Source organism: Stegostoma tigrinum, chromosome 23, assembly GCF_030684315.1.
Source record: "Stegostoma tigrinum isolate sSteTig4 chromosome 23, sSteTig4.hap1, whole genome shotgun sequence".
Classification (NCBI taxonomy): Eukaryota; Metazoa; Chordata; class Chondrichthyes; order Orectolobiformes; family Stegostomatidae; genus Stegostoma; species Stegostoma tigrinum.
The window spans coordinates 54869719-54894972 of record NC_081376.1 but is presented as its reverse complement, the minus strand read 5'-3'; the positions used below and the strand labels follow the sequence as shown (position 1 = coordinate 54894972).

Below are 25254 nucleotides of genomic sequence, written 5' to 3'. Positions count from 1 at the left end.
GATATGTCATTATTTGAGCAACTTGCAAAGGTGCAGCGAGATGCATATATCATCACACATAATTTTAATGGTGGCCCTGGACCTTCCCAGTGCCTCAAATACATGTAAATATAGTCGTGCACAAGTAAGAAATGCTGGAGCAAGTTACTGCAGATACTGGAATCTGTACTAAAAACAAAATGCTGGTGATCATAGTGGGTGAGGCAGCATCTGTGGAGCGAAATCAAGCTGACATTTCCAGTCTAGATGACTCTTCATCAGAGCTGAAGTGAATTATTGTCTTTCTCATCCTGCACTCTGCACCCCGCTCCCCCTAACAATTGCATAAACGCTGTCACCCTCCACCATTCACTTCTGCTCTGATGAAGGGCCATTGTGACTTGAAACATTAGCTTTCCCTCTCTCCATGGACACTGCCTGACCCACTGTGATCCCCAGCATTTGATGTTTTCACTAAGAAATGCCTCTGGTTTGTTTCCGAGACAGAGTCAAACTTCAATATTTGTTTGCTTCTTCGTGAGCTACTGTGCAGAACCAAACTGCTACAGTGACACCTGTATGTATGAGCGTAAAGATACTTTTATGAATAAAGTATATTTTTGAAATAAAAAAATTGATGGTGGTCTGTACTGAATGCAGTGAGAAGTTGAATGATTGATGTGACTTTGAGGTGGGAGGGAGTTCAGGCACAGCAGGGACTCCCTCTTTGACATAATGAGCTGGTTAATCACAGCACAGCACCTTCACCAAACTCTGATCCTGAAGTTGAATGAAGATGCAGACATGCCCCTTGTCATCGAGGAGCAGCACATCTCCTTGTGTGGAGAGGTGTGTTCAGCCCTCACCTGCAGGGTATACCAACAATTACTGTTCAGAGATTTAAGAGGTTAACATTTCCAGCATATGTCCTGGGCCTACCAATGGTGGATGCTATGGCTACAGGTTGAGCAGGGCTGACAGAGGGCCCAGCAGTAGCAGCCAGCTCCAGGTAGTAACGAGGACCACCCAGCGCAGGAGCGGTCACAGTCACAGGATCCTTCAGAAGGTGTGGAGTCCACAGGAGGCACAGATTTTCCAGCCTTGATTCGATTTCCTGGGGATGAGTAAGGCACAGTGCCAGCACTGACTCTGTAAATCCCAGGACATGGTGGTGGAAATGTGCAGGATGCCTGCAGGCTTCACCTGGGGGTACTGAGTACAAGAGTTGGGAGGTCATGTTGCAGTTCAATAGGATTTTGGGTCGACCACATTTAGAGTATTGTGTACAGTTCTGGTCGCCACATTACCAAAAGGATGTGGATGCTTTGGAGAGGGAGCAGTGGAGGTTCACTAAGGTGTTGCCTGGTATGGAGGGTGCTAGCTATGGAGAAAGGTTGAGTAGATTAGGACTATTTACATTAGAAAGACAGAGATTGAGGGGTGACCTGGTTGAGGTCTACAAAATCATGAGGGGTATAGACAGGGTGGATAGCAAGAAGCTTTTGTCCAGAGTGGGGGACTCAATTACTAGGGGTCATGATTTCAAGGTGAGAGGGGAAAAGTTTAAAGGAGATATGCGTGGGAAGTTCTTTACGCAGAGGGTGGTGGGTGCCTGGAACGCGTTACCAGCGGAGGTGGTAGAGGCGGGCACGATAGTGTCATTTAAGATGTATCTGGACAGATGCATGAATAGGCAGGGAGCAGAAGATGCAGATCCTTGGAAAATAGGCGACAAGTTTAGATAGAGGATCTCGATCGGCGCAGGCTTGGAGGGCCGAAGGGCCTGTTCCTGTGCTGTAATTTTTTTATTCTTTGTTTACAAATGGGAGGTTACCTTTTCCCCGTGGCTACTATGTGACTGGCTCTCTCTGGGGACAGACAGGTGATCTGCGTGGGATCTCTCAGCCATGATCCCACAAACTCATTAAGACACCTATGCGGGGTCACACCAGGATATTTCGCTCCCCTGTGATGTAGTTAGTGCTACAAGCTGGGCAACAAGGATTCAGGAACAGAACTGGCTTCTCCCAGGGACTGGGGGCCCATTGCCTGTCCACAGGCAACACTGCTAGGGCCCTATCACAATCCTGTAAAATGTATTAGCAGGAAGAAGTTTTACTCCATTAATGCCCAGGTGATCTGTGATCCTTGTCACCACTTCCTGGAGATGTGTGCCCATTACCCTGGCAGCTGCCATGACCCCTGCATTCTCACAGACCTGGTTTTTGAGAGTGTCAAAGTGCCCTACAAAGTGGTTACTGGGCGAGAAGGGACCAGGGCTCACGATACCATTGCACGCACCCCTGTTTGATATGGGGCACAGGTACAAAGTTGCCCACACTGCACCCAGGGCAATGATGGAGTGGACAATGGGACTACTGAAGGTCTGGTTGCTGGGCTTGGACTGGACTGGATGTTCATCTGGTAGAATCTGAACACTGTGTGTTGCATCACGCTGATGCACTGGGGGCTGCAAACAGGAGCAGAAAATGAAGTGATATGCCAGATGCTGAAGAACTGGGAGATCAGGGACAATTTCTGAGGAGGAGGAGGATGAGGACGTTGAGATGTGCTGCTCCTCGATGACAAGGGGCATGTCTGCATCTTCATTCAACTTCAGGATCAGAGTTTGGTGAAGGTGCTGTGCTGTGATTAACCAGCTCATTATGTCAGAGGGAGTCCCTGCTGTGCCTGAACTGCCTCCCATCTCAGAGCCACATCAATCATTCAACTTCTCACTGCATTCAGTACAGACCACCATCAATTTTTTTTATTTTAAAAATATACTTGTTCATGACGGAGCCCAACTGTGTGGTGCACAAAGATGAGAACAGGGCGCAGCAGACAATCGAGGGCTGTCAAATATTCTTTCGTCACGATGCAGAAACATGCTTTCCATCGTGGGAGTGACCTGCAGCCTCTACTATTTTGTGATAATGGGAACTGCAGATGCTGGAGAATCCAAGATAACAAAGTGTGAGGCTGGATGAACACAGCAGGCCAAGCAGCATCTCAGGAGCACAAAAGCTGACGTTTTTGTTATGCTGCTTGGCCTGCTGTGTTCATCCAGCCTCACACTTTGTTATCTTACCTCTACTATTTTGTTGCATTCACTTTGGTGTCTGTAAATAAAAGCTCATCCTTGGAATTGTCCAAATTCTTGCCTGCATGTGATATTCCCTGACAGGTCACCAGTGGGTACAGGGACAGGGATGTGATGACTTACAGGGTGTTTAGATGGGAGGTAGCTATGGGCGGCTCAGTGGTGATACAGTGGCTACGGTAGGAGTACAGGGTTTTTGTGTGAGACAGAAAGTGACAGACATGCTGGTTATGGGCTGTCAGTAGGATGCCTTCGTGGCTATTGTGCTATTACCCTATCAGTAAGGGGCAACACTGGATTGCTGATGCTGGTCCAAGCGCACGACAACCTTTCAGAGACGGCACGGCAGCTACGGGTGTCGGTCTTTCAGCGGATATCCACTGAGCGGCGTGTTCCATGTACTGGGAACAGCGCACGGAGAGATCGAACAGAAACCGTACCTGCGGTCGGTCATTCATGAAATGTGTTTGGTTAGATACGGAAGAAAACCGTACACAGAAATCTCGATCAACTTTCACTTCGCCAAAAAAATGGAAGAATCAAACCAATCCTCCCTTAACCTACTCTCTACCAACTATTGCTTATGGTCAAGGAGATCAGAAAGTAATTGACTTGCAGGTGTCTGTATTCTAATGGTAAGCTACACTTCCCGTCCATTCAAGAAAATGACCTTCAATTTACCAAAAATATAATCAAGTGAAAAAGACAATTGTGATGTAAGCTAGTTGAAGGGTCAATGCAATGAAAATAATTAAATATACACCAGCGACAGAATACACAGCTCCAACAAGATCCTGCTACATTTAGGCTCCACTCGAACTTACCCCCATCTTTTCTCATCTAAAGTTACCACCATCATCATCATCATCCTCTATTCCATTCGCCCTCGTACAGTTCGCTAACTTTGCTTAAATGCATTTATACCATTCATTCCGACCACTCCCAGTGATTGCACATTCCACATTCTCTCCATTCTCTGATGTACATCTACACTATATATAAATTATTCAGGTGCTTAATTTGGAAGAAGCGTTGTGACATCAAGCTAAGCAACTAATGGAAATGTACAGACTTCACTAAATTAATCATTTAACATTGTAAGTTAATATTTAATAACTCACTAATTAAAACACTGTGCCACCACACTAAGCATGCTCAAAGAGATGTGTAGCTTATTTGACTAGAAAGTTTGTAAAGTGAGTGAGTCAAATAGACTAGAAAAGCCTCAAGTGTAATCACTGAGATAACAAGGTGTAGAGCTGGATGAACACAACAGGCCAAACAGCATCAGAGGAGCAGGAAAGCTGACATTTCGGGCCGAGGCCCTTCTTCAGAAATGGGGGCGGGGAAGGGAGTTCTGAAATAAATAGGGAGAAAGTGGGAGGGAGTTAGAAGATGGATAGAGGAGAAGATAGGTGGAGAGGAGACAGACAGGTCAAAGAGGCGGGGATGGAGCCTGTAAAGGTGAGTGTAGGTGGGGAGTTAGGGAGGAGATAGGTCAGCCCAGGGAGGATGGACAAGTCAAGGGGGCGGGATGAAGTTAGTAAGACCGTAAGATCATAAGACACAGGAGTGGAAGTAAGGCCATTCGGCCCATCGAGTCCATTCCGCCATTTAATCATGGCTGATGGGCATTTCAACTCCACTTCCCTGCACTCTCCCCATAGCCCTTAATTCCTTGTGAGATCAAGAAATTATCAATCTCTGCCTAGAAGACATTTAACATCCCGGTCTCTACAGCGGTCCGAGGCAATGAATTCCACAGACCCACCACTCTCTGGCTGAAGAAATGTCTCCTCATTTCCATTCTAAATTTATCCCCTCTAATTCTAAGACTGTGCCCACTGGCCCTATTCTCCCCACCTAATGGAAACAACTTCCCAGCGTCCACTCTTTCTAAACCATGCATTATCTTTTAAGTTCCTATTAGATCTCCCATGAACCTTCTAAACTCTAATGAATACAATCCCAGGATCCTCAGCCATTCATCATATGTTAAACCTACCATTCCAGGGATCATCTGTGTGAATCTCCGCTGGACACGCTCCAGCGCCAGAATGTCCTTCCTGAGGTGTGGGACCCAAAATTGGACACAGTATTCTAAATGGAGCCTAACTAGAGCTTTATAAAGTCTCAGAAGCACATCGCTGCTTTTATATTCCAACCCTCTTGAGATAAGTGACAACATTATATTTGCTTTCTTAATCACTGCTTCAACCTGCAAGTTAACTTTTACAGAATCCTAGACTAGCACTCCCAGATCCCTTTGTACTTCGGCTTTATGAATTTTCTGACTGTATAGAAAATAGTCCATGCCTGTATTCTTTTTGCCAAAATGCAAAACCTCGCATTTGCTCACATTGAATTTCATCAGCCATTTCCTGGACCACTCTCCTAAACTGTCTAAATCTTTCTGCAGCCTCCCCACCTCCTCAGTACTACCTGCCTGTCCACCTAACTTCGTATCATCGGCAAACTTTGCCAGAATGCCCCCAGTCCCTTCATCCAAATCATTAATATATAAGGTGATCAGCTGCGGCCCCAACACTGAACCCTGCGGGACACCACTTGTCACCAGTTGCCATTCTGAAAAAGACCCTTTTATCCCAACTCTCTGCCTTTTGTCAGACAGCTAATCCTCAATCTATGCCAGTAGCTCACCTCGTTAATAGGTAGGATTTGGGGGTAGGGCTTGAGGTTGGAGGGGGGGATAGGTGGGAGGAAGGACAGGTTAGGCAGGCAGGGACAAGCTGGGCTGGTTTTGGGATGCGTTAGGAGGAAGGGAAATTTTGAAGCTTGTGAAGTCCACATAAGCCCCACCCCCAAATCCTACGCACTAGCCTCAACCCGCCCCCTTGACCTGTCCGTCTTCCCTAGACTGACCTATCCCCTCCTAACTCCCCACCTATACTCACCTTCACTGGCTCCATCCCCGCCTCTTTGACCTGTCTGTCTCCTCTCCACCTATCTTCTCCTTTATCCATCTTCTTTCCACCTCCCTCTCTCTCCCTATTTATTTCAGAATCCCCTTCTCCTCTCCCATTTCTGAAGAAGGGTCTAGGCCTGAAACGTCAGCCTTCCTGCTCCTCTGATGCTGCTTGGCCTGCTGTGTACATCCAGCTCCATACCTTGTTATCTCAGATTCTCCAGCAAAGGCAGTTCCTACGATCCCTGCCTTTTTTGCTCCTTTTCATTGCCATCCATTGCAATTCCTTTAGTTCATTCTCTGCCACCTTTTCATTTCTCCTTTCTTTCTCCTCCTCTTACCTTGCTATTGGCCCTCCCTATTGCACATATTGCCTGTCTCCTTTTGGTCTGTAAGTTCATCTATTTTCCTTACATCCTGATTGATTTCTACCTCTTCCCTTTCCTTCATTCAGGGAAAACATTCTCCCTGCATCTAGAAAACACAGTGTGGAGCTGGGGGAACACAGCAGGCCAGGCAGCATCAGAGAAGCAGGAAAATTGATGTTTGGATTGGGACCTTCTTCAGAAATGGCGGGGGGGGGGGGGGTGGTGCAGGGAGCTCTGAAATAGAGAGTAGGGGTAGGGAAGGTAGATGGTATGGTGACAGGTGAATGCAGGTAAGGAGTGGTGGGGATTAGTCAGTGAGGTTGGAGGCACATATTGGTGGGAGAGAAGATAGACAAGTTGTGTCAGGTCAAGGAGGTGGTGATAAGAGGGAGGGTTGATCCTGGGATGAGGCCGGGGATGGGCCTAAATGTGGATTGTACCAGTTTCAAAACCTCCCCACCCCCTCGGCCTCATCTCATTTAAAATTAACTCTGATTTTTTTCTTCACAGATGCTGTCAGACGTGCTGAGCTGTTCCAGCAACTTCTTTTTTTGTCCATGATTTACAGCATCTGCAGTTCTTTCTGTTTTATCTACCGTCAACCTCCTTAGTAATGTTCCCCTAATCTACTCTTGCTGATTCGCACGTCATATTCTTATAGTTCCCTTTATTTAGAGTGATGATCCTAATGATCTTAAAGAAGAATTAGAATCCACTTAACCTGCAAATCGTTGAACTTTAGATGAAACCCACACAGACACGGAGAATATGCAAACTCCGCACGCACAGTCATGAATGACTGGAATTAAACCAGGGTCCCTGGGGATATGAGGCAGCAGTGCTAACCACTGTGCACCTTGCTGCCTGATTCTATCGTATCATCGTCATTCTTCTCCAAAGGCTCTTGTATGACAACATTGTTAACCAATCCCTTCTCATTGCACATACCCAATCCAGACTAGCCTGGTTGGTTCCTCACTGTATTGGTCTAAAAAAAACTATTGTGTACACACTCTAGGAAATCCTCCTCCACAACACCATTGCTGGTTTACTTTGTCCAATCTACATTGTGAATTAAAGTTACCCATGATTAAAGTTGTACCTTTATTGCATGCATCCCTGATTTCTTGTTTAATACTTTTCCCCACATCTTCACTATTGTTAAGGGCTTAAGACAACCCTAACAACATTTTCTGCGCCTGCCATTTCTCATCTCCACTCGTACAATTTCCCATCGTGATTTTCTGAGCCAATATCCCTCCTTATTATTACACTGACTACTCCTTTACTAAGAATGCTACCCCATCTCACCTTTTGTGTCTGTCCTTCCTAAATAATGAACACGATTAGATGTCCAGGTCCCATCTTTGGTCACGCTGCTGCCACGTCTCTCTAATTCTCCTCTACCACCAGTAGCACTCCCTTCACCTATTGGCCTGTGTATCCCCAGCATCTGTTTCCCTTAATCCTCCTTCCCCTGAGCCAGCAACATAAAAACCAACCAAACACCACAAGAAATAAGCACAGGAGTAGGTCATTTGGCCCTTCGAGCCTGCTGTGCCATTCAATAGGGTCACAACTGATCTAACATTCCTCATGTTCACTTTCCTGCATTTTCTCTGTAACCCCTGATTCCCCGACTGATCAAGAATCTTTTTATCAGTTTTAAGTATCCACAAGACTCTGCACCCACAGCATTCCATGACAAGGCATTCCAAAGACTCAAAGTTCTCTGAGAAAAGAAATTCCTCCACACCTCAGTCTTAAATTGGTGCCCCTTTATTCAGAGACAATGCCCTCTGGTCCTAGACTCTCCCATGAGGGGAAACATTCAGCCGAGCTCCTTCGGAATCCAATATGCTTCATTGAGATCAACTGTTATTCACCTTTCCACCTGGAGCAATCTTCCCCTAACTAAGGTGCTCAGATTTTTAAATTAAAAGATCTGCATCGAGTGGTATGAAAAATGTTATTAGATTCTGGAAACTCTTGCATTGTTGCACTCTCACTGAAGAAGGAAAATAAACACACCAATATATCTCAGTGCATCCTTGTGGAGCACCACTGATTTACTGCACCGTGACATTTTATTTTTAAATCTGTACAATTTTCAACAGGAATATTTTGGTTCTTCATTCAGCAGTTTAATACACTTTTCTACAGTAAGCAAGGAACACTGGCTTTTACATCGAATCACTTCTGACTGTCACTATCAAATCTCACACTTAGAAGAGACAGCCATGCCAGTGAGGAGGGAAACACCCTCTCACTGACATCGGTAAATTTTACCTTTTCTTAAAACAATTCTTTAAAATACTTTTTCCATTCAGCACTTTCATATTTTGATTAAGTTGTATAATAAGTTGGATGATGGGCCTGTGATTGATAATCCATTTGCAAAAGCATTGCTTAATCAACAGTTTGAGAACTGCTACTTAAAAATACTCCACTTGTAGGAAGTAGTACAAAATTTACATACTGAAACATTTTTTATTTGTTTATGGGATGTGGGTGTTGCTGGTTTATTATGTTAAAGGCTCTATATAAATGTAAGTTGTAGTTGGAGGATAGAATGTTCAGACTGACAGGCCTGAGAATGATAGGTGCACTGTTTCCATGGTCTACTGACACTGTACAGGAAACAACTGCAGAACACAATAATACAACACTTACAAAACCTTCGGTGCCAGGTATTGGAAAGTTCACCATGTACAACTACTCTAAATTTACATTTCACTCATTCCAGTTCTTGACTCCTGGCCCTGCTATTATGGTTTGTTTACAAGATGAAATTAGGGGAACAAGCAAGTCTGTATTTGGTGATGTGTGATGAGGCAGACTCGATTAGGGAGCTTAAGGCAAAGCAACACTTAGGAGGCAGTGACCATAATATGGTAGAATTCACCCTGCAGTTTGAGAGGGAGAAGATTGACTAAGATGTAAAAGTAGTACCAAAGAGTAAAGATAACTACGAAGACATAAAGGGAGGAGCTGGCCACAGTTGATTGGATAGGGAGCCTAACAGGGAAGATGGTTGACTAGCAATAGCAGGAATTTCTGGGAGAAATTTGGGGAGCACAGCAGGAATTCACCCTATGGAAGAAGAAACGTACTAAGGGGAAGATGAGGCAAGCGTGGGTGACAAGGGAAGATAATGACAGCATATAAACAAAAGAGTGGAGCAATGATAGTGTCCTAATATCTGAGGCAGGAGGCCTGGGTTCAAGGCCCACCTGCTCCAAAGATATGTAATGACATGGCTGAACAGGTTTCATTAAAAATATCTAGAAGTAAAAGAAAAAGCATACAATGTAGTGAAGATTAGTGGGAATCCAGAGGATTGGGAAGCCTTTAAAAATTATCACAGGAAACTACAAAAGCAATATGAGGAAGGGAGTAAACGAACAATGAGGGTAAGCTATCTATTAATATGAAGGAAGATTTCTAGAGATTTTAAGATATATAAAAGGTAAGAAGAGGCAAGAGTAGACGTTGGACTGAAGGAAAATAAGGCTATAGAGGCAGTAATATGGAACTAAGAAATGACAGAGGAACTGAATAGGTACTTTGGATCAGTCTTCATGATGGATGATACCAGCAGCATAACAGACCTTCAAGAGAGTCTGGGGGCAGAGGTGAATGCAGTGGGGAAACTGAAACATCTGAAGGTGGATGAAACACCAGTAGTGGATAGACTACATCCCAGGCTCTCAGGAGACAGCTCAGGAGATTGCAGAGGCATCACTCAGTCAGGAGGGTCAAAGAGAACTGGAAAATGACTAATATAAGAAGGAAGGGAAGCAGAAGATGGGAAATTACAGGCAAGTTAGCCTGACATTTGTCGTTGGTAAGATTTTAACATACATTATTAATGTGAGATTGTGGAGTAGAACATAGAACATAGAACATAGAACAATACAGCACAGAACAGGCCCTTCAGCCCACGATGTTGTGCCGACCATTGATCCTCATGTATGCACCCTCAAATTTCTGTGACCATATGCATATCCAGCAGTCTCTTAAATGTCCCCAATGACCTTGCTTCCACAACTGCTGCTGGCAACGCATTCCATGCTCTCACAACTCTCTGTGTAAAGAACCCGCCTCTGACATCCCCTCTATACTTTCCTCCAACCAGCTTAAAACTATGACCCCTCGTGTTAGCCATTTCTGCCTTGGGAAATAGTCTCTGGCTATCAACTCTATCTATGCCTCTCATTATCTTGTATACCTCAATTAGGTCCCCTCTCCTCCTCCTTTTCTCCAATGAAAAGAGACCGAGCTCAGTCAACCTCTCTTCATAACATAAGCCCTCCAGTCCAGGCAGCATCCTGGTAAACCTCCTCTGAACCCTCTCCAAAGCATCCACATCTTTCCTATAATACGGCGACCAGAACTGGACGCAGTATTCCAAGTGCGGTCTAACCAAAGTTTTATAGAGCTGCAACAAGATCTCACGACTCTTAAACTCAATCCCCCTGTTAATGAAAGCCAAAACACCATATACTTTCTTAACAACCCTGTCCACTTGGGTAGCCATTTTAAGGGATCTATGTATCTGCACACCAAGATCCCTCTGTTCCTCCACACTGCCAAGAATCCTATCCTTAATCCTGTACTCAGCTTTCAAATTCGACCTTCCAAAATGCATCACCTCGCATTTATCCAGGTTGAACTCCATCTGTCACCTCTCAGCCCATCTCTGCATCCTGTCAATGTCCCACTGCAGCCTACAACAGCCCTCTATGCTGTCAACGACACCTCCGACCTTTGTGTCATCTGCAAACTTGCTGACCCATCCTTCAATCCCCTCATCCAAGTCATTAATAAAAATTACAAACAGTAGAGGCCCAAGGACAGAGCCCTGTGGAACCCCACTCACCACTGACTTCCAGGCAGAATATTTTCCTTCTACTACCACTCGCAGTCTTCTGTTGGCCAGCCAATTCTGTATCCAGGCAGATAAGTTCCCCTGTATCCCATTCCTCCTGACCTTCTGAATGAGCCTACCATGGGGAACCTTATCAAATACCTTACTGAAGTCCATATACACCACATCCACAGCTCGACCCTCATCAACTTTTCTAGTCACATCCTCAAAGAACTCGATAAGGTTTGTGAGGCATGACCTGCCCTTCACAAAGCCGTGTTGACTGCATTTGATCAAGCCATGCTCTTCCAAATGGTCATAAATCCTGTCCCTCAGAATCCTTTCTAACACCTTGCAGACGACAGACGTGAGACTTACTGGTCTGTAATTGCCGGGGATTTCCATATTTCCTTTCTTGAAGAGAGGAATTACATTTGCCTCTCTCCAGTCCTCAGGTACAACTCCAGTGGAGAGCGAGGATGCAAAGATCTTCGCAAGTGGCGAAGCAATTGCATTTCTCGCTTCCCAAAGCAGCCAAGGACAAATCTGGTCCGGGCCTGGCGACTTGTCAATCTTAATGTTTGACAAAATTTTCAGCACATTAGCTTCCTCTATCTCTATCCATTCCAGCATGCACATCTGCTCTTCAAAGGTTTCATTCACTACAAAGTTTGTTTCTTTCGTAAAGACAGAAGCAAAAAACTCATTTAGGGCTTCCCCTACCTCCTCAGGCTCCACACACAAGTTCCCTATGCTATCCCTGATCGGCCCTACTCTTTCTTTGATCATTCTCTTATTCCTCACATAAGTGTAAAATGCCTTTGTGCTTTCCCTGATTCCTTCTGCCAAGCCTTTCTCGTGCCCCCTCCTGGCTCTCCTCAGACCATTTTTGAGCTCCTTCCTTGCCTGCGTGTAATCCTCTCTAGCTGAACTTGACCCTAGCCTCCTCCACCTTATGTAAGCTACCTTCTTCCTTTTCACAAGAAGCTCCACCGCTCTCGTCATCCAAGGTTCCTTTATCTTACCCCTTCTTGCCTGGCTCAGAGGGACATATTTATTCATCACTCGCAACAACTGTTCCTTAAACAGTCTCCACATGTCTATAGTTCCCTTACCATGGAACAATTGCTCCCAGTCCATGCTTCCTAACTCAAGTCTAATCGCGTTATAGTTTCCTCTTCCCCAATTAAATATCCTCCCATTTTGCCTAATCCTCTCCTTCTCCACAGCTATGTAGAATGTGAGGCAGTTATGGTCACTATCACCAAAATGCTCTCCCACCACAAGATCTGATACCTGCCCCGGCTCGTTTCCGAGCACCAAGTCTAGAATGGCCTCTCCCCTCATCGGCCTGTCAACGTACTGCATTAGGAAACACTCCTGAACACACCTTACAAAAACAGCTCCATTCAAATCTTCTGCTCGAAGGAGGTTCCAATCAATATTAGGAAAGTTAAAGTCACCCATTACAACAACCCTACTGCGTCCACACTTTTCCAAAATCTGTCGACCTATGCTTTCTTCAATCTCCCTGCTGCTATTGGGGGGCCTGTAGTAAACCCCTAACAAGGTGCCTACTCCCTTGCTGTTCCAAATTTCCACCCATACTGACTCAGTAGGCAGATCTTCCTCGACAATGGAAGCTTCTGTAGCTGTGATACCCTCTCTGATTAGTAGTGCTACACCCCCTCCTCTTTTCCCCCCCCTTCCCTATTCTTTTTAAATGTTCTAAACCCTGGAACATCCAGCAACCATTCTTGCCCATGAGAAACCCATGTCTCTGTTATGGCCACAACATCATAGCACCAGGTACTGATCCATGCTCTAAGTTCATCACTTTTATTCCTGATACTCCTTGCATTAAAGCAAACACACTTTAACCGATCCCTTGGTTCCTTCCCAGGAAAATCCTTCCCACTAGCTGGTCTACCTCTTGCTACTGCCTCACCTGCATCAACGCTCACCTCCGGTATACAGCTCAGGTTCCCACCCCCCTGCCATACTAGTTTAAACCCTCTCGAACTACTCGAGCAAACCTTCCACCCAGGACATTGGTCCCCTTCCAGTTCAGATGCAACCCGTCCTTCTTGTACAGGTCCCACCTTCCCCAGAAGGCATCCCAATTATCTACATATCTGAAGCCCTCCCTCCTACACCAGCTGCGTAGCCACGTGTTAAGCTGCGCCTGCTCCCTGTTCCTCGCCTCGCTATCTCGTGGCACCGGTAGTAAAGCAGAGAACACTACTCTGTTCGTCCTCCTCTGCAGCTTCCACCCTAACCCCCTGAAATCACTTTTTATATCCTCCATCCTTTTTCTGGCTATATCATTAGTGCCAATATGTAACACGATTTCTGGCTGTTCGCCCTCCCCTTTTAGAACCTTATACACCCGATCGGAGACGTCCCGGACCCTGGCACCAGGGAGGCAACATACCTTCCGGGAATCCCGATCCTGGCCACAAAATCTCCTGTCAATTCCCCTAACTATCGAGTCCCCTACCATGAGTACTTTTCTATTCTGCCCCCTTCCCTTCTTTGACACAGTGTCAGGCTCAGTGCCAGAGAACTGACTACTATGGCTTTCCTCTGGTACTTGGAAACGTTCGGCAAAATAGGGCTGAGTCAGCACAGCTTCGTCGAGGGGAGGTCATGCCTGACAACTCGGTAAGAATTCTTTAAGGATGTAATGAGAAATTTAGATAAAGGAGAACAACTGATCTACTTGGAATTCCAGAAGGCTTTAGACAAGGTGCTGGTCTTGAGGCTGCTGAATAAGGTAAGAGCCCCTGGTGTTAGGGGCAAGATACAGGCATGCATACAGGATTGCTGACTGGCAGAGGCAGAGAGTGGGGATAAAGGGGTCTTTTCATTGAATGCATCCAGTGACAAGTAGAGTTCTGACGGGGTCAGTGGTGGGACCACAAGTATTCACATTATACATTAATAATCCGGGCAAAGGAACTAAAGGCGCTGTTGTTAAGTTTGTGGATAGGTGGAGGTAAAGGTGGCGTTGAGGAAGTGGGGAGGCTGTTGAAGAAATTGGGCAGGCTGGGAGAGTGGGCAAAGCAGATGGAATACAATGTGGGAAAGTTGAAGTTATGCACTTTAGGAACAAGAATAGAGGGATCAAAAATGTCCTCCAGGTGAGAAAAGACAAACCTGAAACTCAAGGGACTCAGGAGTCTTTGTTCAGGATTCTGTTAGGGTTAACATGTAGGTTCAGTTTGCAGTTAGGAAGGCAAATGCAATGTTAGCATTTATTCCAAGAGGGCTAGAATTCAAGAGCAGGGATAAATTGCTGAGGCTATACAAGGGATAATAGGAACTGCAGATGCTGGAGAATCTGAGATAACAAGGTGTGGAGCTGGATGAACACAGCAGGCCAAGCAGCATCATAGGAGCAGGAAAGCTGACGTTTTGGGCCAAGACCCTTCATCAGAAAAGGAGGATGGGGAGAGGGTTCTGAAATAAATAGGGAGGGGGGGTGCGCGGATCGAAAATGGATAGAGAAGATAGGTGGAGAGGAGACAAACAGGTCAAAGAGGCGGGGATGGAGCCAGTAAAGGTGAGTGTAGGTGGGGAGGTAGGGAGGAGATAGATCAGTCCAGGGAGGACGGACAGGTCAAGGAGGTGGGATGAGGTTAGCAGGTAAGAAAAGAGGGTGCGGCTTGAGGTGGGAGGAGGGGATAGGTGAGAAGAAGAACAGGTTAGGGAGGCGGGGACGAGCTGGGCTGGTGTTGGAATGTGGTACGGGGAGGAGAGATTTAGCTCTGGTCAGACTGTATTTCTAATATTGTGAGCAGTTTTGAGCTCCATTCCTAAGGAAAGATAGAACATAGAACATAGAACAAAACAGCACAGAGCAGGCCCTTTGGCCCTCAATGTTGCACCGACCTGTGAACTAATCTAAGCCCCTCCCCCTACACTATCCCATCATTGTCTATGTGCTGAAAGATGTGTGGGCTTGCAGGGGGTCCAGAGGAGGTTTACAAGAACAATCCTGGGGATGAAGAGCTTGTGTTGTGGATGAAATGGTTGAGGACTCTGGGATAATAAAATGTGAGGCTGGATGAACACAGCAGGCCAAGCAGCATCTCAGGAGCACAAAAGCTGACGTTTCGGACCTAGACCCTTCATGTTTTCAATGCAATTTGGAAGGATGAGGGGATCTGACTGAAACTTACAGAATACTGCAAGTCCTGGATAAAATGGATGTGGAGAAGATACCTCTACTTGTAGGAGAGACTAGGACCTGAGGGCACAGACTCACAGTGAAGGGACAACGCTTCAGGACTCAGATAACATGGAATTTCTTCAACCAGAGAACTGAGAATCTGTGGAACGCATTGCTGCAGAGGGCTGTGGAGGCCAAGCTATTGAGTAGACTTAAGACAGAGATAGATTGGTAAGGGGGTCAAAGTTTACAGGGAGAAGTCAGGAGGATGGGGTTAAGAAACATATCAGCCATGCTTAAATGGCAGAATGGACTTGGTGTTCTGAATGGCCTAATTCAGCTCCTATATCTTATGGTCTAATGGCTCCTTTAGATCTGTATTTTCCACCAGCTAAATAGATAAGAACAACAGATACATGGGCACACCAACACTTGCAAGTTCCGTTCAAGCCAAATACAATTCTGCCTTGGAAATATATCAAAATTCCTTCACTGTTGCAGTGTTAAAGTCCTAGAAAACCCTCTCTGATAGTTCTGTTGATGTCCCATACCACAAACTCTGAGGCAGTTCAAGAAGGCAGCTCACCTATTACCTTCCCAAGGGCAATAAATGCTGGGCTAACCAATGACACTCACATCCCACAAATGAATTAACAATGCGGCATGGTGGCTCAGTGGTTAGCACTGCAGCCTCACAGCACCAGGGACCCAGGTTCGATTCCAGTCTCGGGAGACTGTGTGGAGTTTGCAAATTCTCCCCATGTCTGCGTGGGTTTCCTCTGGGTGCTCCGGTTTCCTCCCACAGTCCAAAGATGCGCAGGTTAGGTGGATTGGCCATGCTAAATTGCCCGTAGAGTTCAGGTGTGTGTGAGTTACAGGGGGACGGGCTTGTGTGGGATGCTTCAAGGAGCGGTGTGGACTTGTTGGGCCGAAGGGCCTGTTTCCACGCTGTAGGTAATCTAATCTAATCCAAAAATGCTCAAAGCACCTCAAGGCTGTTACACAACAAAATTAGAAACCAAGCCACCTAGCTGACATTTGGGAGATGGCCAAACATTTGGTCAAACAAGTTGGACTATTTTAAAGGAAGAGAGTTTGAGAATCTCAGGGATGTAACTCCAGAGCTTGGGCCTAACCAGCTAAAGGCATGGCAACCAATGGGAGGAAATCTTTAGGAAAATCTTTATTCGAAGAGCAAAAAATGTACGGAAATGTCAATTATGCAGGATCATACTGCAGAACACACAAAAAAACACATACTTCAGAAAGTGTTATTGGAGCCAGGCTCCTTCAGACTGACAGAATGAGGCAGAGAGGGTGTGATTAAAAAAATGAGATGTCCCAATTGTTGGCATTTATGCATCCTAAAATACATAAAAAGTCAACAGCGGTTTTGCTTAATAAATGAGACATGAATAAGGCATGACAATGTTCGTTCAATTGAAAAGAAAGATAGCTACTGTTCCATGTTGGAGCTGACGTTTCCCAGACAGGGCCAAGACCTGAAGTGGGGTTGTGAACTGAAATTTTGGAGTCATTAGTCCTGAGGCAGCCTTAGAATCCCGACAGCCAAACCAACTGTCCGAAGAACATCTCACCCAGACCCAACCCCTATCCTATCCCTGCATTTCCCACCCTAGACTCTACGGGCAATTTCCCATGGCCAATCCACCTAACCTGAGCATCTTTGGACTGTGGGTGAAACTGGAGCACCCAGAAGAAACCCACACAGACACGGGGAGAATGTGCAAATTCCACACAGATGGTCACCTAGGGGTGGAATCAAACGCAGGCCCCTGGCGCTGTGAGGTGGCAGTGCTAAACACTGAGCCACCACGCTGCTCGGCCACTGTGGAGTCTCTGACCAAATGATACCAGCTGTGGCCCCCATTCTACATGACAGGTCACTGTTCTCACAGGCCTCCTCCCTCAACCGCCTCACAGTTCTCACTGAGGGGCAAGGACAATTTTTAAGTCTTGTTCTGGTGCCCAGGTTGGACAGGCACTGTTATCATGATAACAGGATGGGTTCTGTGGAAAGATTCCTGGCCTGAAACACTAGGGAGAATTTAAACTCTCAAAATCGGTATGATTAGATTCCCTACAGTGTGGAAACAGGCCCTTCGACCCAGCAAATCCACATCGCCCATTGAAGCATCCCACCCAGACCCATCCCCCTATAACCCACACACCCCTGAACACTACAGGTAATTTAGAATGGCCGATCCACCTAACCTGCACATCTTTTGGACTGTGGGAGGAAACTGGAGCACCTGGAGGAAACCCACGCAGACACGGGGAGAATGTGCAAACTCCACACAGACAGTTACCCGAGGCTGGGATTGAACCCGAGTCCCCGGTGCTGTGAGGCTGCAGTGCGAACCACTGAGTCACCGTGCGGTAGGAACTAAACATGTAAACAAAAATCAAACCTTGCATTCCAGACAGCAATGGTTTTAATGGAGATGGGATTAGTGGAAGGTGATAGACAAACTTTCCTAATAGATGAGTTTCTCACTTAAATATTTTAAATCAGTACCATGCCTCAGTTTTCTTGCACTGTTCCAACCTTAACACTAATTGCTCAAATTTTTTCAACCTGAGGCAGTCCAGCAATTAATGAAAGATAAGAACTGCTCCATGAAAGAGGAAATACTTAACATATTCATTAATATAACACTTCTATTGCCGCAGAACATTGAATTACAATGGGCAATGTCTCAGAAGGTTTCTATCCTATCACGCCAATTACAGATAAAGCCTTCTCTGATCAATTCCTTATAACCATTTGCCCCATGTATCCTCATTTTCCCTCACAACTCTACTTCCTTCAATGCTTTGGAAATAATTTTTACCCTGAAATTGCTTACATCAGCTCAAATTCTTGACTGTTTAGCCTTTGCTCCATGATTCACCACATCCTCCAGGCAATTATGAGCTGACTCAATCACATCCTCACCTTCCCATTTGATGACGTTGTATCCATTAAAACCATTATAACTCCCTCACTCCTTGTTCCTTTGGTACAGCCTTTACTTTAGTTCCTTTAAGTCTGTGGTATTTGTGAGCATTTATAATGGGCAGCTGGTTTCGCCATTCATCCAAAGCTGGCTAAACCCCATAAAACGACATCAGGTCACACTCTCATCTGCCAAAACCGTTCTTAATCCAAGATTAGGCTGAATGCAAAGATAGCTGCGCCAACTCCTCTGTGCTGTGAACCACATCCTTAAACAATTAGAAAAAAACCTGTGAATGCTGGAAATCTAAGTTAAAATTTTGGCAAAGATCTGTAGTTCGAATGCGGGTGAAGTTGGTGACTTGCTCACCGAACTGGCTTGTCCTCGTTCAGATGTTTCATCACCGTGCTAGGTGATATCATCTGTGCAGCCTCCAATGAACAGATGTTATTCTACTCTGCTTGGAATTTATACTGTCTGGTCCGTTATGGTGAGTCGTGTCATTTCCGGCTTTGTTCTGTATGGGTTTGCATATGGGGTCCAATTCTACATGTTTGTTGATTGCATTATGAGTGGAGAACCATGCCTCTAGGAATTCCTGTGCGGGTCTATGTTTGGCTCTCCTCTTTCCTGCGTAGTTCTGGAGTGTTGCAGTGTGTTTTCTGGCCCATTTTAATAGTGTGCTAATGCAGTTTTGTTTGTGGTGTTGCGATGGTTGATGTGGAAGTTGAGGATTTGATCCGTATGGGTTGCTTTTCTGTATACTATCCCTAGTGGGTAAGGTGGTCAAGAAAGCACATGGCATGCTTGTCTTCATCGGTCAGGGCAGACAGTATTAAAATTGGCAAGTCATGTTGCAGCCATATAGAACATTTGGATGTGGTGTGCAGCTCTGGTTTCCATGCAATAAGAAGGATGTGAAGGCTTTGGAGAGGGTACAGAAATAGTTTACCAGGATGTTACATGATTTGGACGGTTTTAGCTATAAGGGCAGTTTGGGCAAACATAGTTTGTTTTCACTTGAATATTGGAGACTGAGGGGTGACCTCATAAAACTTTACAAAATTATGAAAAGCATGGATAGAACGGATAGTCAGAGTCTTTCTCCCAGGGTAGAAATATCAACTAAGATAATAAAATGTGAGGCTGGATGAACACAGCAGGCCAAGCAGCATCTCAGGAGCACAAAAGCTGACGTTTCGGGCCTAGACCCTTCGGTCTAGGCCCGAAACGTCAGCTTTTGTGCTCCTGAGATGCTGCTTGGCCTGCTGTGTTCATCCAGCCTCACATTTTATTATCTTGGAATCTCCAGCATCTGCAGTTCCCATTATCTCTAGAAATATCAACTAGTTGGGAACATAGTTTTAAGGTTAAAGGGAGAAAGTTTAAAGGAGATGTGACAGGCAAGTTTTTTAAGAGGGTGGCAAGTGCCTGGAATGTGCTGCTAGAGTAGATGATAGAGGTAGCTACAACAACAACATTTAAGTCAGATACATGAACAGGTAGGGAATAGAGGGATATGAACAGCATTGAGGCAGAAGGCTTTCAGTTTAGAAAAGCTTCATGTGTGAATGCAGAGATAACACAGTGTGGAGCTGGAGGAATGCTGCAGGCTAGGCAGCATCAGAGCAGCAGGAAAGTTGACGTTTCGGGTTAGGACCCCTCGGAAAATTTCGAAGAAAGTTCGGAAGAAAATTTTGGCAGGCAAAAGGGTCTGTGCTATTTTTTTTTCTTTGTTCATGCATTTCCCAGCAACACGCCAATCATTAGTGACACTGTGGGTCATCGCCAAGTTGTATTAAAATTTTACAAGGGACTTCAATTCTTCACAACTGAAGATCTAGCATCGACTCCCTCAGAAGCAGGACTGTCACAGACTGTTCTAACAACTGTTCACATCCTGGTAATTCACTCTCCTGAATGAGACTGAGTTCACCTGTTTTCTGGAAACTGCATTCCAACATTAATCATAGACACAATTTCAACTTTGCATAGATAATTAGCTTCAACAAGTAGGTACTGCCCCTGGCATCCTTTCAGTTTCACTCTCTGCTACACTGGAATATTAATGGTTTATGACTTCTGAGCCCCACAGCTCCCAGGGGTTTTTCTGAGCCTTCACTTCAATCAACACTTACCTGAACCTCCTGGATTCCCAGACTCTCCCTGAGTCCTAATGGCTTGAAGCCTATTTGAATATCATCTTTTTGGATGGCAATTCTTCACTCTGTTCTTAAATACCTGACTGATTAGCAGCCAAAAAAAAGCACACTTCCTCCTGTGACTGCCTTCATACAAATTTAAACTGATTGTAAAGTATTCCTTGAAATGTTCTGTCTGATTTATTGATAATAAACAACTGCATGTCCCAGTCGTGAACCATTTTAACTCACCCTCCCATTCCTCACATGACATGTACATCATGGGCCTCCTGCAGTGCCACAATGATGCCACCCGAAGGTTGCAGGAACAGTAACTCATATTCCGCTTGGGAACCCTGCAGCCCAATGTAATCAACGTGGACTTCACAAGCTTCAAAATCTCCCCTTCCCCCACTGCATCCCAAAACCAGCCCAGCTCGTCCCCTCCACCACTGCATCCCAAAACCAGCCCAGTTCGTCTCCTCCCCCCACTGCATCCCAAAACCAGCCCAACTTGTCCCCGCCTCCCTAACCTGTTCTTCCTCTCACCTATCCCCTCCTCCCACCTCAAGCTGCACCTCCATTTCCTACCTACTAACCTCATCCTGCCTCCTTGATCTGTCCATCCTGCCCGGACTGATCCATCCCCTCCCCACCTATACACTCCTCTCCACCTATCTTCTCCTCTATCCATCTTCGGTTCGCCTCCCCCTCTCTCCCTATTTATTTCAGAACCCTCTCCCCATCCCCCTGATGAAGGGTCTAGGCCCGAAACGTCAGCTTTTGTGCTCCTGAGATGCTGCTTGGCCTGCTGTGTTCATCCAGCTTCACACTTTGTTATCTTGGATTTTCCAGCATCAGCAGTTCCCATTATCTCTGATCACACTTATAATCTTGTTGTCTTGTGTAAGCATGAGAAGGAGTTCCAACGGTATCAGCTCCATCATAGGAAGCCAGTGATGATGTCTTGGTGACTATGCCTTTAGGTATGAAATCTTTGGAACTTCCTCCCAAAACTTTCACATTTCTGCCTTTCTCCACGTTAGAGATGCACTTCTTTGATGTAGATTTTGGTCACTTTCTGTAATATCTCTTTAGAGCACATTACATAGAACTGTACAGCACACAAACAAGCCCTTCAGTCCACAATGTTGTGCTGAACATGATGAAAAAATTAAATGATCCCTTCTGCCTGCTCATGGCCCATAGTCCTCTATTCCTTGCATATTCACCTGCTTATCTAAAAGCCCCTTAAATGCCCCTCCTGTACCTGCCTCCACCACTGTCCCTTACAGGGCATTCCAGCCATCAACCACTCTCTGTAAGAAAAACTTGCCACTCCCATCTCCTTTGAACTTTCCCCTTCTTACCTTAATTGCATGCATCCCTAGTATTAGACATTTCAACCCTGGGAGAAAGATATGTCAACCCTATCTATGCCTCTTCTAATTTTATGAACTTCTATAGGGTATCCTCTCAGCCTCTTCCACTCCAGAGAGAACAGCCAGAGTTTTTCTAGCCTCTTCATATATCCCATACCCTGTAATCCAGGCAGTGTCCTGATAAACCTCTTCTGTACCCTCTCCATAGGCTCCACATCTTTCCTGTAATGTGGCGAACAGAATTAAACGTGATACTCTAAGTGTGGCTATCCAAATGATTACAAAGCTGCAACATCACATTCTGACGTTTGTACTAAATGCCCTGACTAATTTGGCAAGTGTGCTAAATTTCTTCTCCACCACCCAATCTATTTCTGTGACCACTTTCAGGAAGCTATGGACTAGGACCCTGAGGACCCTAAATATGTTTATGGCCCTGCCATTAACTCTTCCTTAACATTTCATTTCCCAAAGTGCAGCACCTTCCACTTACCCAGATTAAACTCCATCTGCAGCATTTATTTCCCATCCCTAAATGCCCAGTGGAGGGGTGGGAAGGGCAGTTGGCAGTCAACCACATTGCTGGTTGGGTCTGGAGTCACACGTAGGCCAGACTAAGTAAGGATGGCAGTTTCCTTCCCTAAAGGGCATTAGTCAATCAGATGGGTTTTTCCTGACAATCGACAATGGGTTTATGGCTATCATTAGATTCTTAATTCCAGGTACTTATTGAAATCAAATTGTTATCTTGGTCTCAGAGATAATGGGAACTGCAGATGCTGGAGATTCCAAGATAATAAAATGCGAGGCTGGATGAACACAGCAGGCCGAGCAGCATCTCAGGAGCACAAAAGCTGACGTTTCGGGCCTAGACCCTTCATCAGAGAGGGGGATGGGGGGAGGGAACTGGAATAAATAGGGAGAGAGGGGGAGGCGGACCGAAGATGGAGAGTAAAGAAGATAGGTGGAGAGAGTGTAGGTGGGGAGGTAGGGAGGGGATAGGTCAGTCCAGGGAAGACGGACAGGTCAAGGAGGTGGGATGAGGTTAGTAGGTAGCGGGGGGTGCGGCTTGGGGTGGGAGGAAGGGATGGGTGAGAGGAAGAACCGGTTAGGGAGGCAGAGACAGGTTGGACTGGTTTTGGGATGTAGTGGGTGGGGGGGAAGAGCTGGGCTGGTTGTGTGGTGCAGTGGGGGGAGGGGATGAACTGGGCTGGTTTAGGGATGCAGTAGGGGAAGGGGAGATTTTGAAACTGGTGAAGTCCACATTGATACCATATGGCTGCAGGGTTCCCAGGCGGAATATGAGTTGCTGTTCCTGCAACCTTCGGGTGGCATCATTGTGGCAGTGCAGGAGGCCCGTGATGGACATGTCATCAAGAGAATGGGAGGGGGAGTGGAAATGGTTTGCGACTGGGAGGTGCAGTTGTTTGTTGCGAACTGAGCGGAGGTGTTCTGCAAAGCGGTCCCCAAGCCTCCGCTTGGGGACCGCTTTGCAGAACACCTCCGCTCAGTTCGCAACAAACAACTGCACCTCCCAGTCGCAAACCATTTCCACTCCCCCTCCCATTCTCTTGATGACATGTCCATCACGGGCCTCCTGCACTGCCACAATGATGCCACCCGAAGGTTGCAGGAACAGCAACTCATATTCCGCCTGGGAACCCTGCAGCCATATGGTATCAATGTGGACTTCACCAGTTTCAAAATCTCCCCTTCCCCTACTGCATCCCTAAACCAGCCCAGTTCATCCCCTCCCCCCACTGCACCACACAACCAGCCCAGCTCTTCCCCCCCACCCACTACATCCCAAAACCAGTCCAACCTGTCTCTGCCTCCCTAACCGGTTCTTCCTCTCACCCATCCCTTCCTCCCACCCCAAGCCGCACCCCCCGCTACCTACTAACCTCATCCCACCTCCTTGACCTGTCCGTCTTCCCTGGACTGACCTATCCCCTCCCTACCTCCCCACCTACACTCTCTCCACCTATCTTCTTTACTCTCCATCTTCGGTCCGCCTCCCCCTCTCTCCCTATTTATTCCAGTTCCCTCCCCCCATCCCCCTCTCTGATGAAGGGTCTAGGCCCGAAACGTCAGCTTTTGTGCTCCTGAGATGCTGCTCGGCCTGCTGTGTTCATCCAGCCTCGCATTTTATTATCTTGTTATCTTGGTCAATGGGTTAACAGTCCAACGACAATCCCATGAGGCCATTGCCTCCCCTATTTCCTACTGTAAACGTCTGCACTATCCTAACTCCCCTGATTGTTGTGTCATCTGCAAACGTACCAACCCACCCATCCACAGGTTCATCCAAATCATTTCTATAAATCCCAGCATGGATCCTGCAGAATACCACTAGTCATGGACCTCCAGCCCTTCCACCACAACCCCGCCTTCTGTGGACAACCAGCTCTAGATGACAAGGCCTGTGGGTCCCGTGCTTTAAATGGCTTCAATGTTACATTTTACTTTGCAACACGCCAACGAAACACCTTGAACATTTAACGGAACTACCTTTAAGGGTTAATATAAATGTAAGTTGTTGTTGCTGTTGCCTCGCTAAAGAATAGATCGAAGACATTATTCTGGATCTTTGGTCTGAAATGTTTAATTAGTTTTCAGATTAGGGCTTCAAGACACAAGTCCACAGGTAGCCCTGGAGAATAACACCAATAACTTCAGCAAATTGGTTGCTTGGAATGATCGACGGTCAACAAGTTTCCGCACAGACTCGGGCACAGCTTGGGGTTCTCAGCTGGAAGGTGTGAATATTAAAACCTGAACATCAGGCAATTAACGACTGTAAGGATATCAATCTGGCAAATAAAACACACAGAACTTTGAAGATCCCTGGGAATATTCCACCGCAATGTCCACAAACCCAGGGGAACTGTCAATCACTAATTCACTCGATTTTAATAGCTCCCAGGCACAGAGAATGAGGAAAAGCAAGAAAGCGCAAAGTTACCTTATGGGTAAATCTCCATTCTGCAGGTGGAAAGCTGCCGCTTAAAATCGAGCCTGCTATTCCCGGGGAAGTTTTAACACAAAGCGGTGTCTGCACTTTGGAAGCAACAGAAGTGTTGAATTCTCCTCCTCCCGGAACCCAGGGGCCAGCCCCCTGACCTGACTTTTCCATACCGTCATCTCAACCTGTGGACAATCAGCTGCAGAAACCGTGCCAACTACTATAAATATTTGCATTTATTGCAGGTTCCTTCACTTCCAACAGGCCCTGAAATGTTATGCTGACACGCATTTCCCGCAACACATCCCTCACAGCCCGACCCCGCCACAACCGGCCCCAGAGGATCCCCCTCGTTCTCACATACCACCCTACCAACCTCCAGATAC

General features: G+C 46.1%; 1 protein-coding gene across 4 annotated transcripts in view; it reads right to left on the bottom strand.

Annotated features, from left to right (window-relative positions):
* tmc5 (transmembrane channel like 5) overlaps positions 1–24995 on the bottom strand; it is a 180824-nt gene extending 155829 nt beyond the window's left edge. For all 4 annotated transcript variants that reach the window (XM_059654224.1, XM_059654228.1, XM_059654225.1 and 1 more), the window contains exon 1: positions 24869–24995. The gene's annotated coding sequence lies outside the window, so the exon portion shown is untranslated. The remainder of the gene's footprint in view (positions 1–24868) is intronic.
* Between the last annotated feature and the right edge of the window lie 259 nt (positions 24996–25254).